General features: G+C 46.9%; 1 protein-coding gene across 1 annotated transcript in view; it reads right to left on the reverse strand.

The window, feature by feature from the left end:
* Positions 1 to 14,165, reverse strand: part of LOC143981520 (pregnancy-specific beta-1-glycoprotein 2-like) — a 545,541-nt gene that overhangs the window by 456,142 nt on the left and 75,234 nt on the right. The window lies entirely within an intron of this gene.

The raw sequence follows: 14,165 nt of genomic DNA on the forward strand, positions 1-14,165 counted from the left end.
TGCTTCTCCTCCCTATCTGCTGGTCCATATCTCCCTCTGAACTCCCCTCCTCTTCCTCTCTTGTGGGCACCCACGTGACATCACTAGACACGTCATCATCAACGTCACCTTCCCCACCGCTATAAGTAGAGTAGGCAGCAACACCGGGGACCAACCTCCTCCTTGGGCTGATCTGGGTACTGGCGTCAGACTGCTGAGTAGCGCTTGTTGCTACCTCCTCTTCCTGATCCAATACCAAGAGTGGCTGCGCATCAGAAATGTCCTCTTGATATGGATCGGAAAATAATTCCAGTGACTCAAGCGGAAGGTATGTGGTGGTGGTGGTGGTGGTCGTGTTGTTGGTGGTAGTGTCTTTGGGGGTGCACATAGCAGAGAGTGAAGAAGAGGGTGCAGATCGAGAGGATGAGGAGGGTGCAGAAGAGTAAGGCTGAGCGAGCCACTCAACCAAGTCTGGTGCATCCTTTAAAGTAATTGAACGCACCTTCTGCAACTTCCCACTTTGGCTCAAGCCTGTTGCTCCTGCCCTACCCCTACCACCCCTGCGGAAGGGCCTGCCTCTTCCTCTGCATGTCATTTTTTAAATGACCCTGTGACAAAACTCTTAGTCCCTATACCGCTGAAGGACTGCTGCAGTATAGGTGAGCGGTCAGCAGTGGTGCACGTCAACCCTATCTATTGTGGACCTATAGCGGTCCTTACAGAACAGCAGACTGTACCGCACTCAAGCCTATGTACCGTAGCACCCTATACCAAGTTACCAGTCCTTATAAGAACTTTTGTGGACCAAGCAGGTTGTGTGTTAGTGATTAGCAGACTGTACGTCAGTCCCTATACCAATGAAGGACTGCTGCAGTATAGGGCAGCGGTCAGCAGTAGTGCACGGCAACCCTATGTATTGTGGACCGATAGCGGTCCTTACAGAACAGCAGACTGTACCGCACTCAAGCCTATGTACCGTAGCACCCTATACCAAGTTACCAGTCCTTATAAGAACTTTTGTGGACCAAGCAGGTTGTGTATTAGTGTTTAGCAGACTGTACGTCAGTCCCTATACCGCTGAAGGACTGCTGCAGTATAGGGCAGCGGTCAGCAGTAGTGCACGGCAACCCTATGTATTGTGGACCGATAGCGGTCCTTACAGAACAGCAGACTGTAACGCACTCAGGCCTATGTACCGTAGCACCCTATACCAAGTTACCAGTCCTTATAAGAACTTTTGTGGACCAAGCAGGTTGTGTGTTAGTGATTAGCAGACTGTACGTCAGTCCCTATACCAATGAAGGACTGCTGCAGTATAGGGCAGCGGTCAGCAGTAGTGCACGGCAACCCTATGTATTGTGGACCGATAGCGGTCCTTACAGAACAGCAGACTGTACTGCACTCAGGCCTATGTACCGTAGCACCCTATACCAAGTTACCAGTCCTTATAAAAACTTTTGTGGACCAAGCAGGTTGTGTATTAGTGTTTAGCAGACTGTACGTCAGTCCCTATACCGCTGAAGGACTGCTGCAGTATAGGGCAGCGGTCAGCAGTAGTGCACGGCAACCCTATGTATTGTGGACCGATAGCGGTCCTTACAGAACAGCAGACTGTAACGCACTCAGGCCTATGTACCGTAGCACCCTATACCAAGTTACCAGTCCTTATAAGAACTTTTGTGGACCAAGCAGGTTGTGTGTTAGTGATTAGCAGACTGTACGTCAGTCCCTATACCAATGAAGGACTGCTGCAGTATAGGGCAGCGGTCAGCAGTAGTGCACGGCAACCCTATGTATTGTGGACCGATAGCGGTCCTTACAGAACAGCAGACTGTACTGCACTCAGGCCTATGTACCGTAGCACCCTATACCAAGTTACCAGTCCTTATAAGAACTTTTGTGGAACAAGCAGGTTGTGTGTTAGTGATTAGCAGACTGTACGTCAGTCCCTATACCGCTGAAGGACTGCTGCAGTATAGGTGAGCGGTCAGCAGTGGTGCACGTCAACCCTATCTATTGTGGACCGATAGCGGTCCTTACAGAACAGCAGACTGTAACGCACTCAGGCCTATGTACCGTAGCACCCTATACCAAGTTACCAGTCCTTATAAGAACTTTTGTGGACCAAGCAGGTTGTGTGTTAGTGATTAGCAGACTGTACGTCAGTCCCTATACCAATGAAGGACTGCTGCAGTATAGGGCAGCGGTCAGCAGTAGTGCACGGCAACCCTATGTATTGTGGACCGATAGCGGTCCTTACAGAACAGCAGACTGTACTGCACTCAGGCCTATGTACCGTAGCACCCTATACCAAGTTACCAGTCCTTATAAGAACTTTTGTGGAACAAGCAGGTTGTGTGTTAGTGATTAGCAGACTGTACGTCAGTCCCTATACCGCTGAAGGACTGCTGCAGTATAGGTGAGCGGTCAGCAGTGGTGCACGTCAACCCTATCTATTGTGGACCGATAGCGGTCCTTACAGAACAGCAGACTGTAACGCACTCAGGCCTATGTACCGTAGCACCCTATACCAAGTTACCAGTCCTTATAAGAACTTTTGTGGACCAAGCAGGTTGTGTGTTAGTGATTAGCAGACTGTACGTCAGTCCCTATACCAATGAAGGACTGCTGCAGTATAGGGCAGCGGTCAGCAGTAGTGCACGGCAACCCTATGTATTGTGGACCGATAGCGGTCCTTACAGAACAGCAGACTGTAACGCACTCAGGCCTATGTACCGTAGCACCCTATACCAAGTTACCAGTCCTTATAAGAACTTTTGTGGACCAAGCAGGTTGTGTGTTAGTGATTAGCAGACTGTACGTCAGTCCCTATACCAATGAAGGACTGCTGCAGTATAGGGCAGCGGTCAGCAGTAGTGCACGGCAACCCTATGTATTGTGGACCGATAGCGGTCCTTACAGAACAGCAGACTGTAACGCACTCAGGCCTATGTACCGTAGCACCCTATACCAAGTTACCAGTCCTTATAAGAACTTTTGTGGACCAAGCAGGTTGTGTGTTAGTGATTAGCAGACTGTACGTCAGTCCCTATACCAATGAAGGACTGCTGCAGTATAGGGCAGCGGTCAGCAGTAGTGCACGGCAACCCTATGTATTGTGGACCGATAGCGGTCCTTACAGAACAGCAGACTGTACTGCACTCAGGCCTATGTACCGTAGCACCCTATACCAAGTTACCAGTCCTTATAAGAACTTTTGTGGACCAAGCAGGTTGTGTGTTAGTGATTAGCAGACTGTACGTCAGTCCCTATACCAATGAAGGACTGCTGCAGTATAGGGCAGCGGTCAGCAGTAGTGCACGGCAACCCTATGTATTGTGGACCGATAGCGGTCCTTACAGAACAGCAGACTGTAACGCACTCAGGCCTATGTACCGTAGCACCCTATACCAAGTTACCAGTCCTTATAAGAACTTTTGTGGACCAAGCAGGTTGTGTGTTAGTGATTAGCAGACTGTACGTCAGTCCCTATACCAATGAAGGACTGCTGCAGTATAGGGCAGCGGTCAGCAGTAGTGCACGGCAACCCTATGTATTGTGGACCGATAGCGGTCCTTACAGAACAGCAGACTGTAACGCACTCAGGCCTATGTACCGTAGCACCCTATACCAAGTTACCAGTCCTTATAAGAACTTTTGTGGACCAAGCAGGTTGTGTGTTAGTGATTAGCAGACTGTACGTCAGTCCCTATACCAATGAAGGACTGCTGCAGTATAGGGCAGCGGTCAGCAGTAGTGCACGGCAACCCTATGTATTGTGGACCGATAGCGGTCCTTACAGAACAGCAGACTGTACTGCACTCAGGCCTATGTACCGTAGCACCCTATACCAAGTTACCAGTCCTTATAAGAACTTTTGTGGACCAAGCAGGTTGTGTGTTAGTGATTAGCAGACTGTACGTCAGTCCCTATACCAATGAAGGACTGCTGCAGTATAGGGCAGCGGTCAGCAGTAGTGCACGGCAACCCTATGTATTGTGGACCGATAGCGGTCCTTACAGAACAGCAGACTGTAACGCACTCAGGCCTATGTACCGTAGCACCCTATACCAAGTTACCAGTCCTTATAAGAACTTTTGTGGAACAAGCAGGTTGTGTGTTAGTGATTAGCAGACTGTACGTCAGTCCCTATACCGCTGAAGGACTGCTGCAGTATAGGTGAGCGGTCAGCAGTGGTGCACGTCAACCCTATCTATTGTGGACCGATAGTGGTCCTTACAGAACAGCAGACTGTACCGCACTCAAGCCTATGTACCGTAGCACCCTATACCAAGTTACCAGTCCTTATAAGAACTTTTGTGGACCAAGCAGGTTGTGTATTAGTGTTTAGCAGACTGTACGTCAGTCCCTATACCGCTGAAGGACTGCTGCAGTATAGGGCAGCGGTCAGCAGTAGTGCACGGCAACCCTATGTATTGTGGACCGATAGCGGTCCTTACAGAACAGCAGACTGTAACGCACTCAGGCCTATGTACCGTAGCACCCTATACCAAGTTACCAGTCCTTATAAGAACTTTTGTGGACCAAGCAGGTTGTGTGTTAGTGATTAGCAGACTGTACGTCAGTCCCTATACCAATGAAGGACTGCTGCAGTATAGGGCAGCGGTCAGCAGTAGTGCACGGCAACCCTATGTATTGTGGACCGATAGCGGTCCTTACAGAACAGCAGACTGTAACGCACTCAGGCCTATGTACCGTAGCACCCTATACCAAGTTACCAGTCCTTATAAGAACTTTTGTGGACCAAGCAGGTTGTGTGTTAGTGATTAGCAGACTGTACGTCAGTCCCTATACCAATGAAGGACTGCTGCAGTATAGGGCAGCGGTCAGCAGTAGTGCACGGCAACCCTATGTATTGTGGACCGATAGCGGTCCTTACAGAACAGCAGACTGTACTGCACTCAGGCCTATGTACCGTAGCACCCTATACCAAGTTACCAGTCCTTATAAGAACTTTTGTGGACCAAGCAGGTTGTGTATTAGTGTTTAGCAGACTGTGCGTCAGTCCCTATACCGCTGAAGGACTGCTGCAGTATAGGGCAGCGGTCAGCAGTAGTGCACGGCAACCCTATGTATTGTGGACCGATAGCGGTCCTTACAGAACAGCAGACTGTACCGCACCCAAGCCTATGTACCGTAGCACCCTAGACAGACCAAGTTACCAGTCCTGATAAAGAGCTTTGTGGAACAAGTGAGTTGTGAATGATTAGCAGACTGCAGCAGAAGGGCAGCAGTCAAGTATAATATTCTTTCTATATTTGGAAGAAAGAATATTATACGTGTACAAGCCTATTACCGTACCACTGATACCAGTCCTGAAAAGAACCTTTGTGGAACTAATAGTAACAGCAAGTCTTTAAAATTATCCTCACTGCCTGACACACTGCTTCCTGCCTGTCCCTATACAAATTGGCAAAAAAGAGTAGGCTGGAACGATTAGCTGGAACAGCTCTTTTGTGGACCTGATAGTAACAGCTAATGATGATGATGATGATGATGATGAAGAAAGACTAATCTGGCTGAGCTGTCCCTAAAATAGCAGCATACAGCGCTCTGTCCCTTTATCTAAACTGACAAAAGAAACTCAGGCTGCTGACCTAACACCTATACCAGTCCTGAAAAGAACTTTTGTGTACCAAATAGCTAGCGTTTTCTCTGTCCCTACTCCACACAGGATCCTTTCCCTACAGTGACAGAAGAAAGAATGTAAAATGGCCACCGGATCGGGTGTATTTATAGGTTAGGGGGAATGTCCAAGTGTCCATGAGCTGTCATGTCTCAATTGGTTGTCCTGTAACACATGATAAACGTGTCACGAAAGGTTAAAGTTCTTGTATACATTAAACACGTAAGTCCGCCGGGGCGAACGACGGAAAAAGGCGTTCGAACCCGCGGACGGCGAAAGTCGGAAATTCGCCGCGAAACGACCGCCGGGCGAACCGTTCGGCCATCACTACTCACAAAGTTGTGGCAACAGCAACACCTTGTTCCGCCATTTCTGCAGAGCATATAGGGCAGGCCCCTACTTTCAAACATCCAACTTACAAATGTCTCCTACTTGCAAACGGAAGGAGACAACAGGAAGTGAGATGAAAAAAGACAGACGGCAAAACAAATTATACAGGGGTGGTAACCCTTCCCTATGTTTTCCAAAAAGCTTAAAAATAGATTTTTTGACTGGAGCTACACTTTAAAAATGTACCAGTTGAAAATTACAAACAGATTCTACTTAACACAACAAATCTACACAGTCCCTGTCTTGTTTGCACCGCCTGTATACTGCTGTTCTGAGTATATAGGGCCTGGGGGCCACACGCATTTCCTTTTTTTAATATGGGTATGGGGTTCCCCTTAATATCCGTTCAAGACCCAAAGGGGCTGGTAATGGGCAGGGAGGGCTACCCATGCCATTTTTCTCAATGATTTTCATCCATATTGCAGGAACCAGATAAAACATTAAAACCGCAAGCAGTTTTAAATTACTTTTTTTCCGTTAAATGTCATTTTGTGCAGGGACTGTTCTAAACACGGGAAACACGTGGCACTTCACAGGCATACTACAGACACCCCCCAGGCACCATATTTAAAGGAATATTTCTTTCAGTCTTTTTTTTCACTTTAATCATCTTTAAAATCTGTGCTCCCGCCAAAACGGCCATTTTTAAAAACATTTTATGCATTGACCCATGTCCCCTGGGGCAGGAGCCAGGTCCCCAAACCCTTTTTAGGACAGTATCTTGCATATTAGCCATTAAAATGAGCACTTTTAATTTTGAATGTTCGAGTCCCATAGACTTCAATGGGGTTCTAAAGTTCGTATAAATTTGCGGTCCGTTTGAATGTTCTGATGCACACCGAACCGGGGGGTGTTCGGCTCATCCCTACTCCATAAATTGTGAGACGGTGGCCTGTAAATGATATGATATTATAGAACTCATCCCAATTTCTTCAGTAAGACCCATCAGTGATAGGATATTGAGAGGAAAAATCCAGAAGGTCTCTCATCACATCATTTTTTATAACGCTCTGCAGGGGAATTACTTTTTTGGTATGGCCCCCATCCCCCACACTACAAGTCCATCTGTCCATCTATTGTGCCTTTCTGTACAATTTCTGGGCACACAATATTTACAACAACCTTCTTCAATCAGTCGGTGGTGTTCACCAAATCTGCTATGAAGAGCCCTAATTGTGCCCCACATCCAGGAGACCACAAGGACAGGCTAGACAGGACATTACACATTCAGTAGAAGAATTATAGAATGCAGAGATCAGATTGGTTCTACTTTTGCCCAAAAAATCTCCATGTGTGATAAATGTAGAGGGAAGACACTTTCTTTTTCTCCACTGAAAGGTCCCAAATGAGGTCAGTAAAGTTAGAAGAGTCCTGACCCCAAGCCTGGCCTAGAAGACACACATTAGAACTATCAGTCGGAGTCCTTGTGGTGTATAGCAGAAGAAGAAACACCAACTTATGGAAGAATCTACTTCATGGACTCATATGACCGGAATGTACTAATCTCACATATATACAGTATATGGAACCATGAGCCTCTTGTATATACACAACAACATTCTTTATTAAAGAAAACATATGAGATAACACACATTGTACACAGTCATGGCTAGACCTCCCCTCCCCCCCAATATGGACAGTGACTGCTGACCCCTGAACTCCGAGTCACTTACTCCTGATCTCTTATCTCTGATACAACAGTGTGCCTGGAAATGATGGTCAGGATCTCCAGCAGGTACATCAAGAGGACTCAAACATGGCCCCTGAAAATGGGTTTTTCATATCTATAAAGCATGTGGATCCCTGATGTGTTTCCTCTTCATAGGGACTTCCTCGGAGGGGGTGTGGCCTCAATCAAGGAAGTCCCTACAGGAAGAAAATGTGTCGGGATCCATAGCCTGGGTTGGCCTTGATGAGCATCCAGTAAGCTCTACATGCTGTATAGATATGAATAGTAGTGATGGACGAACGTTTCGCCCGGCGGTCGTTTCGCGGCGAATTTCCGACTTTCGCCGTCCGCGGGTTCGAACGCCTTTTTCCGTCGTTCGCCCCGGCGGACTTACGTGTTTAATGTATACAAGAACTTTAACCTTTCGTGACACGTTTATCATGTGTTACAGGACAACCAATTGAGACATGACAGCTCATGGACACTTGGACATTCCCCCTAACCTATAAATACACCCGATCCGGTGGCCATTTTACATTCTTTCTTCTGTCACTGTAGGGAAAGGATCCTGTGTGGAGTAGGGACAGAGAAAACGCTAGCTATTTGGTACACAAAAGTTCTTTTCAGGACTGGTATAGGTGTTAGGTCAGCAGCCTGAGTTTCTTTTGTCAGTTTAGATAAAGGGACAGAGCGCTGTATGCTGCTATTTTAGGGACAGCTCAGCCAGATTAGTCTTTCTTCATCATCATCATCATCATCATCATTAGCTGTTACTATCAGGTCCACAAAAGAGCTGTTCCAGCTAATCGTTCCAGCCTACTCTTTTTTGCCAATTTGTATAGGGACAGGCAGGAAGCAGTGTGTCAGGCAGTGAGGATAATTTTAAAGACTTGCTGTTACTATTAGTTCCACAAAGGTTCTTTTCAGGACTGGTATCAGTGGTACGGTAATAGGCTTGTACACGTATAATATTCTTTCTTCCAAATATAGAAAGAATATTATACTTGACTGCTGCCCTTCTGCTGCAGTCTGCTAATCATTCACAACTCACTTGTTCCACAAAGCTCTTTATCAGGACTGGTAACTTGGTCTGTCTAGGGTGCTACGGTACATAGGCTTGGGTGCGGTACAGTCTGCTGTTCTGTAAGGACCGCTATCGGTCCACAATACATAGGGTTGCCGTGCACCACTGCTGACCGCTGCCCTATACTGCAGCAGTCCTTCATTGGTATAGGGACTGACGTACAGTCTGCTAATCACTAACACACAACCTGCTTGGTCCACAAAAGTTCTTATAAGGACTGGTAACTTGGTATAGGGTGCTACGGTACATAGGCCTGAGTGCGTTACAGTCTGCTGTTCTGTAAGGACCGCTATCGGTCCACAATACATAGGGTTGCCGTGCACTACTGCTGACCGCTGCCCTATACTGCAGCAGTCCTTCAGCGGTATAGGGACTGACGCACAGTCTGCTAAACACTAACACACAACCTGCTTGGTCCACAAAAGTTTTTATAAGGACTGGTAACTTGGTATAGGGTGCTACGGTACATAGGCCTGAGTGCAGTACAGTCTGCTGTTCTGTAAGGACCGCTATCGGTCCACAATACATAGGGTTGACGTGCACTACTGCTGACCGCTGCCCTATACTGCAGCAGTCCTTCAGCGGTATAGGGACTAAGAGTTTTGTCACAGGGTGATTTAAAAAATGACAGGCAGAGGAAGAGGCAGGCCCTTCCGCAGGGGTGGTAGGGGTAGGGCAGGAGCAACAGCCTTGAGCCAAAGTGGGAAGTTGCAGAAGGTGCGTTCAATTACTTTAAAGGACGCACCAGACTTGGTTGAGTGGCTCACTCAGCCTTATTCTTCTGCACCCTCCTCATCCTCTCGATCTGCACCCTCTTCTTCACTCTCTGCTATGTGCACCCCCAAAGACACTACCACCAACAACACCACCACCACCACATACCTTCCGCTTGAGTGCAAATGGGGGCCTTCATGCTCCAGTGTTTTAATAGGGACCCCCGTATAAAAAGCATGAGGGTCAAGGACCAGTACTGGGTGGCAACGTACTTAGATCCCCGGTACAAACACAAAATGGCGGAAATGTTACCGCCGTCGCAGAGGGCTGTCAGAATGCAGCACTTCCAGGCCTTGCTTCGAGAAATGCTGCATTCTGCTTTTGCGTGCGCTGGCAGAGGAGCAATTCCCACTCCCAGAGAAGGATTTGCGGGTACCAATCCAACAGCGCCTGCAAGAAGAGGCCGGTTTGAAGATGTGTTGGTGACTTCGGATATGAGGTCATTCTTTCAGCCGACCCATCGACAGGTGTCATCCGGATCCAGCATCAGGGAACGCCTAGACCGTCAGGTGTCCGACTACATTGGGTTAACGGCCGATGTGGACGCTCTGAGGAGTGATGAACCCCTAGACTACTGGGTGGGCAGGCTTGACCTCTGGCCAGAGCTTGCCCAATTTGCAATCGAACTGTTGGCTTGCCCCTCATCCAGTGTCCTGTCCGAAAGGACGTTCAGCGCAGCAGGGGGGATTGTGACCGATAAGCGTACTCGCCTAGCTCACCACAGTGTTAACTACCTCACATTTCTAAAAATGAATGAGGCATGGATCTCGGAGGAATTCAACACATGTGATCAGTAGACCATGTATATGTCTATAAACAATTTTTGGAATCAAGCACACAGACCTTCTTAATTCATTTGGCTCACTTCCCTGACCCAAAAAAGCACACCGTACTATATGCCCCTACCCTCCTCTTTGAAGAGGTTGAGCGGTGTCATATTTCTACTGGGGCTGCTTATTATGAGGGGTTCCCACCATCCCTGTGCTGTGCTGACTTCCTCCTGGGTGTTCTTATTATGAGGGGCTCCCACCATCCCTGTGCTGTGCTGACTTCCTCCTGGGGGTTCTTATTATGAGGGGTTCCCACCATCCCTGTGCTGTGCTGACTTCCTCCTGGGGGTTCTTATTATGAGGGGTTCCCACCATCCCTGTGCTGTGCTGACTTCCTCCTGGGGCTGCTTACGGTGCTGCTGTCAGCGCTGTATGTCACGGAGCTGCTGTCAGCGCTGTATGTCACGGAGCTGCTGTCAGCGCTGTATGTCACGGAGCTGCTGTCAGCGCTGTATGTCACGGAGCTGCTGTCAGCGCTGTATGTCACGGAGCTGCTGTCAGCGCTGTATGTCACGGAGCTGCTGTCAGCGCTGTATGTCACGGAGCTGCTGTCAGCGCTGTATGTCACGGTGCTGCTGTCAGCGCTGTATGTCACGGAGCTGCTGTCAGCGCTGTATGTCACGGAGCTGCTGTCAGTGCTGTATGTCACGGAGCTGCTGTCAGCGCTGTATGTCACGGAGCTGCTGTCAGCGCTGTATGTCACGGAGCTGCTGTCAGCGCTGTATGTCACGGTGCTGCTGTCAGCGCTGTATGTCACGGAGCTGCTGTCAGCGCTGTATGTCACGGAGCTGCTGTCAGCGCTGTATGTCACGGAGCTGCTGTCAGCGCTGTATGTCACGGAGCTGCTGTCAGCGCTGTATGTCACGGAGCTGCTGTCAGCGCTGTATGTCACGGTGCTGATGTCAGTGCTCTGTATTACGGTGCTGCTGTCAGTGCTCTGTATCTCCTGCACCCTCTTGTTTGCCTACCCTGGTCCCTGACCTTCCCTCTCCTCCATTGCCTTCATTAGCTCCATAGTCCTGAATTGTCAGAACAATTTCCCAAATAAAAAAAAAATGCTTGTAGTTATCGATCCCAAATTCACCTCATACATGTATTATGCTATTGTCCAGGTGGTGGGACTACGTGCTACCCCCTAATAATTACCCCGTGGCCGCAAATTCGACCTAAAGGTTTGCGAAATTCGCCTCCCATTGAAGTCAATGGAGCCCGCGGCGAACGGTCGTTTTCGCGAACGTTTGTGTCCGTTCGCGTTTCGCGTTCGCGAAACGTCCCGTCGGAAGTTCGTCCATCACTAATGAATAGTCCATTTGCAGGGGATATGTTTGTTTATGGTGATTTCTCTGCTGGAGATCCTGACCACCATTTTCAGGAGTGCTGATGATGTTCACTTTTCCAACTGCGGAATCCACGATTTTATGGTTTTCAACTGGGATTGATCTGGCAGGTTAGCTCTTTAGTCCCAATGAGGAGTTTGGGTAAAGCCATCTGAGGTGAGGGACACATCCGTGCTTCAGAGTGGATGAAAAGACCGCTGGATGGATGGGCTGGCTCCACAGACACCGGCTCATCAAGCAGCTGCCGACAGGCCGCGAGTGAGCCGCTCACCGACTGAAGAGACGGCCGGTCAGGAGAGGGCTGTGAGGCGCCTCCGACACTTGTGCCAGGGAGAGCTCTGATGAAGCCAACTGGTAGTTGTCAGGATAACGTGTTTCGGAGGCCGCGGCCTCCTTCCTCAGGTCACCCTGCTGTTATTCAGAGAGCCCTTTTGTAGCTGAAATTAATTGGCCTGGGATTTTTAACCCCGTAATCAAAATTTATCGAACTTCAACTATAAAACATATGGGGGATAGTATGACAACGAGAATACATTCAACAACAGCATACATACAATATGTCTAAGATATAATTACATATCATTTTTTCTGCCCCTTTCTTAGCAATACATATAAATTAAAAATAAATGTTAATATATATATATTAATAAACCATACATTTTAATAAAATTGGATAGGTAGAAAATAGTACTAGGGTTGTTCTATAATTCATTCCTTGGTTCCTTCTATATACATGCATATATCTGTACACATACATATACACATATAGACACACACATGTTGATTCTTTTATCAATATCTTGCTTTTAAAACACTATTTCTCAATTTGAAAGATTCTGTCTCAAAGAAGCACATGCTAAAGGTCGTATTTCATCTATCTATGCACAATTGGTTTCTAAATCTAATACTATTGTACCTACATATGTTGCGGGGAAGAGATCTAGATCGTACGATTGACTCTAAAACTTGGGCTCACATATGGTCTAATACCAAATCTTCCTCTACAGATATATTGGCGGTAGAGACATCATATAAAGTCCTCCCCGGTGGTATTTGGTTCCTGTGAGAATAGCCAAATTCACAACGGACAATGCCGGCCTCTGTTTTCGCGGCTGTCAGGAACTTGGTACATTTATGTACATTTGGTGGCAATGCCCAATTGTACAAACATTTTGGAAAAAGGCCTTTGCAATCATTTCTAAATTATTTAATTGCTTAATTCTACCAGACCCAATGTTAGCTCTTCTCAATAATAAGATAAAAAAGACAATCAGCGCTCACATGTACCCAAAAAACAAATCATTTTTGCAAGCTGAACACCTAAAGGAGCAACACACAAAACACCTCCCAACCAGATTAGAAGATACAAATGGTGCAGCGCAAATGAAAGTCCACCAAACATTGATGACATATCACTGTGTGACCGCTGAGAGAAGGGGAAGACACCACGTGGTGAGATCGCTCTTCTTTTTTGTGTGACCGCTCCTTCCACCAGTAGAAATAAACTCTTACCAGCTGGGATGGACCTCTGAATTCTCAGATGGTCAAACATGCAGATTCATACTCATAGTATGCAGGAGCCTCACTGGTTGGTTTCCCACGTGTGGACAGAGAGAACTTCAAATCCCATTCGTCATCGGTCAGATGTAGCCGGCTTCCAATATATACCCAACGCTTTCACTCCAGGTGTATATCGGAGAATATATGTAGGCAGGAAAAAAATCAGAGGGAACCGCAGCCCAAAATAAATGTGCAAAAGGGATAAAAAACGATCTAAGTGTAGCTTAAAAAGGATTGTTTTATTTAATATTCACAATTACAGAAAATGAAAAAAAATAAAAAAATGATAATAAAAATAGTAGCCAAAAATTCCACTGTAATAGTCCACAGTTCAGTAAAGTAACTTATACTGATATTGCTGTGTCAGTACTCATAGCCACCACAAGATGTCAGTGTGGCAGCTTATATGATGCCAAAGAGCAGAGTGCACAGCGGAGAATGAAATATCAAACAGAAACAGACTGGATGGCGGGGGACGTCCGCGAATAAGCTCCTCCCCCCATACATATGTTACGTCCTATCAGGACTTCGTCAGCTGTGGGTGGAGTTTAACGGCGTCACCCTTCACATTTAAATAGTGTACTGGTTACCATGGTTACCCTGGACGCTATAGCACAGCGGCAACCGGAAGTGGAAGCCAGCTATACTGAGATACCAGAATGATGCTGATTTTCACATGGGGACTTAAACAAGCCTTCATACACAGTGAACCACAAATAATTATTAATATCAATTAATATAAAAGGAACAAAACAAGGGCAATGGTAACAACACTACCTAATAAAAAAAAAAAAAAAACGCTTTCCTTATATTTTACTACCAAAATGATATATTAAAACATGTTAATAAAAAAATATGTGTATATATATATATATTAATCAATTAAATATTTATA

Source organism: Lithobates pipiens, unplaced genomic scaffold, assembly GCF_037356315.1.
Source record: "Lithobates pipiens isolate NorthernLeopardFrog02 unplaced genomic scaffold, aLitPip1_a1.2 Scaffold_16, whole genome shotgun sequence".
NCBI lineage: Eukaryota > Metazoa > Chordata > Amphibia > Anura > Ranidae > Lithobates > Lithobates pipiens.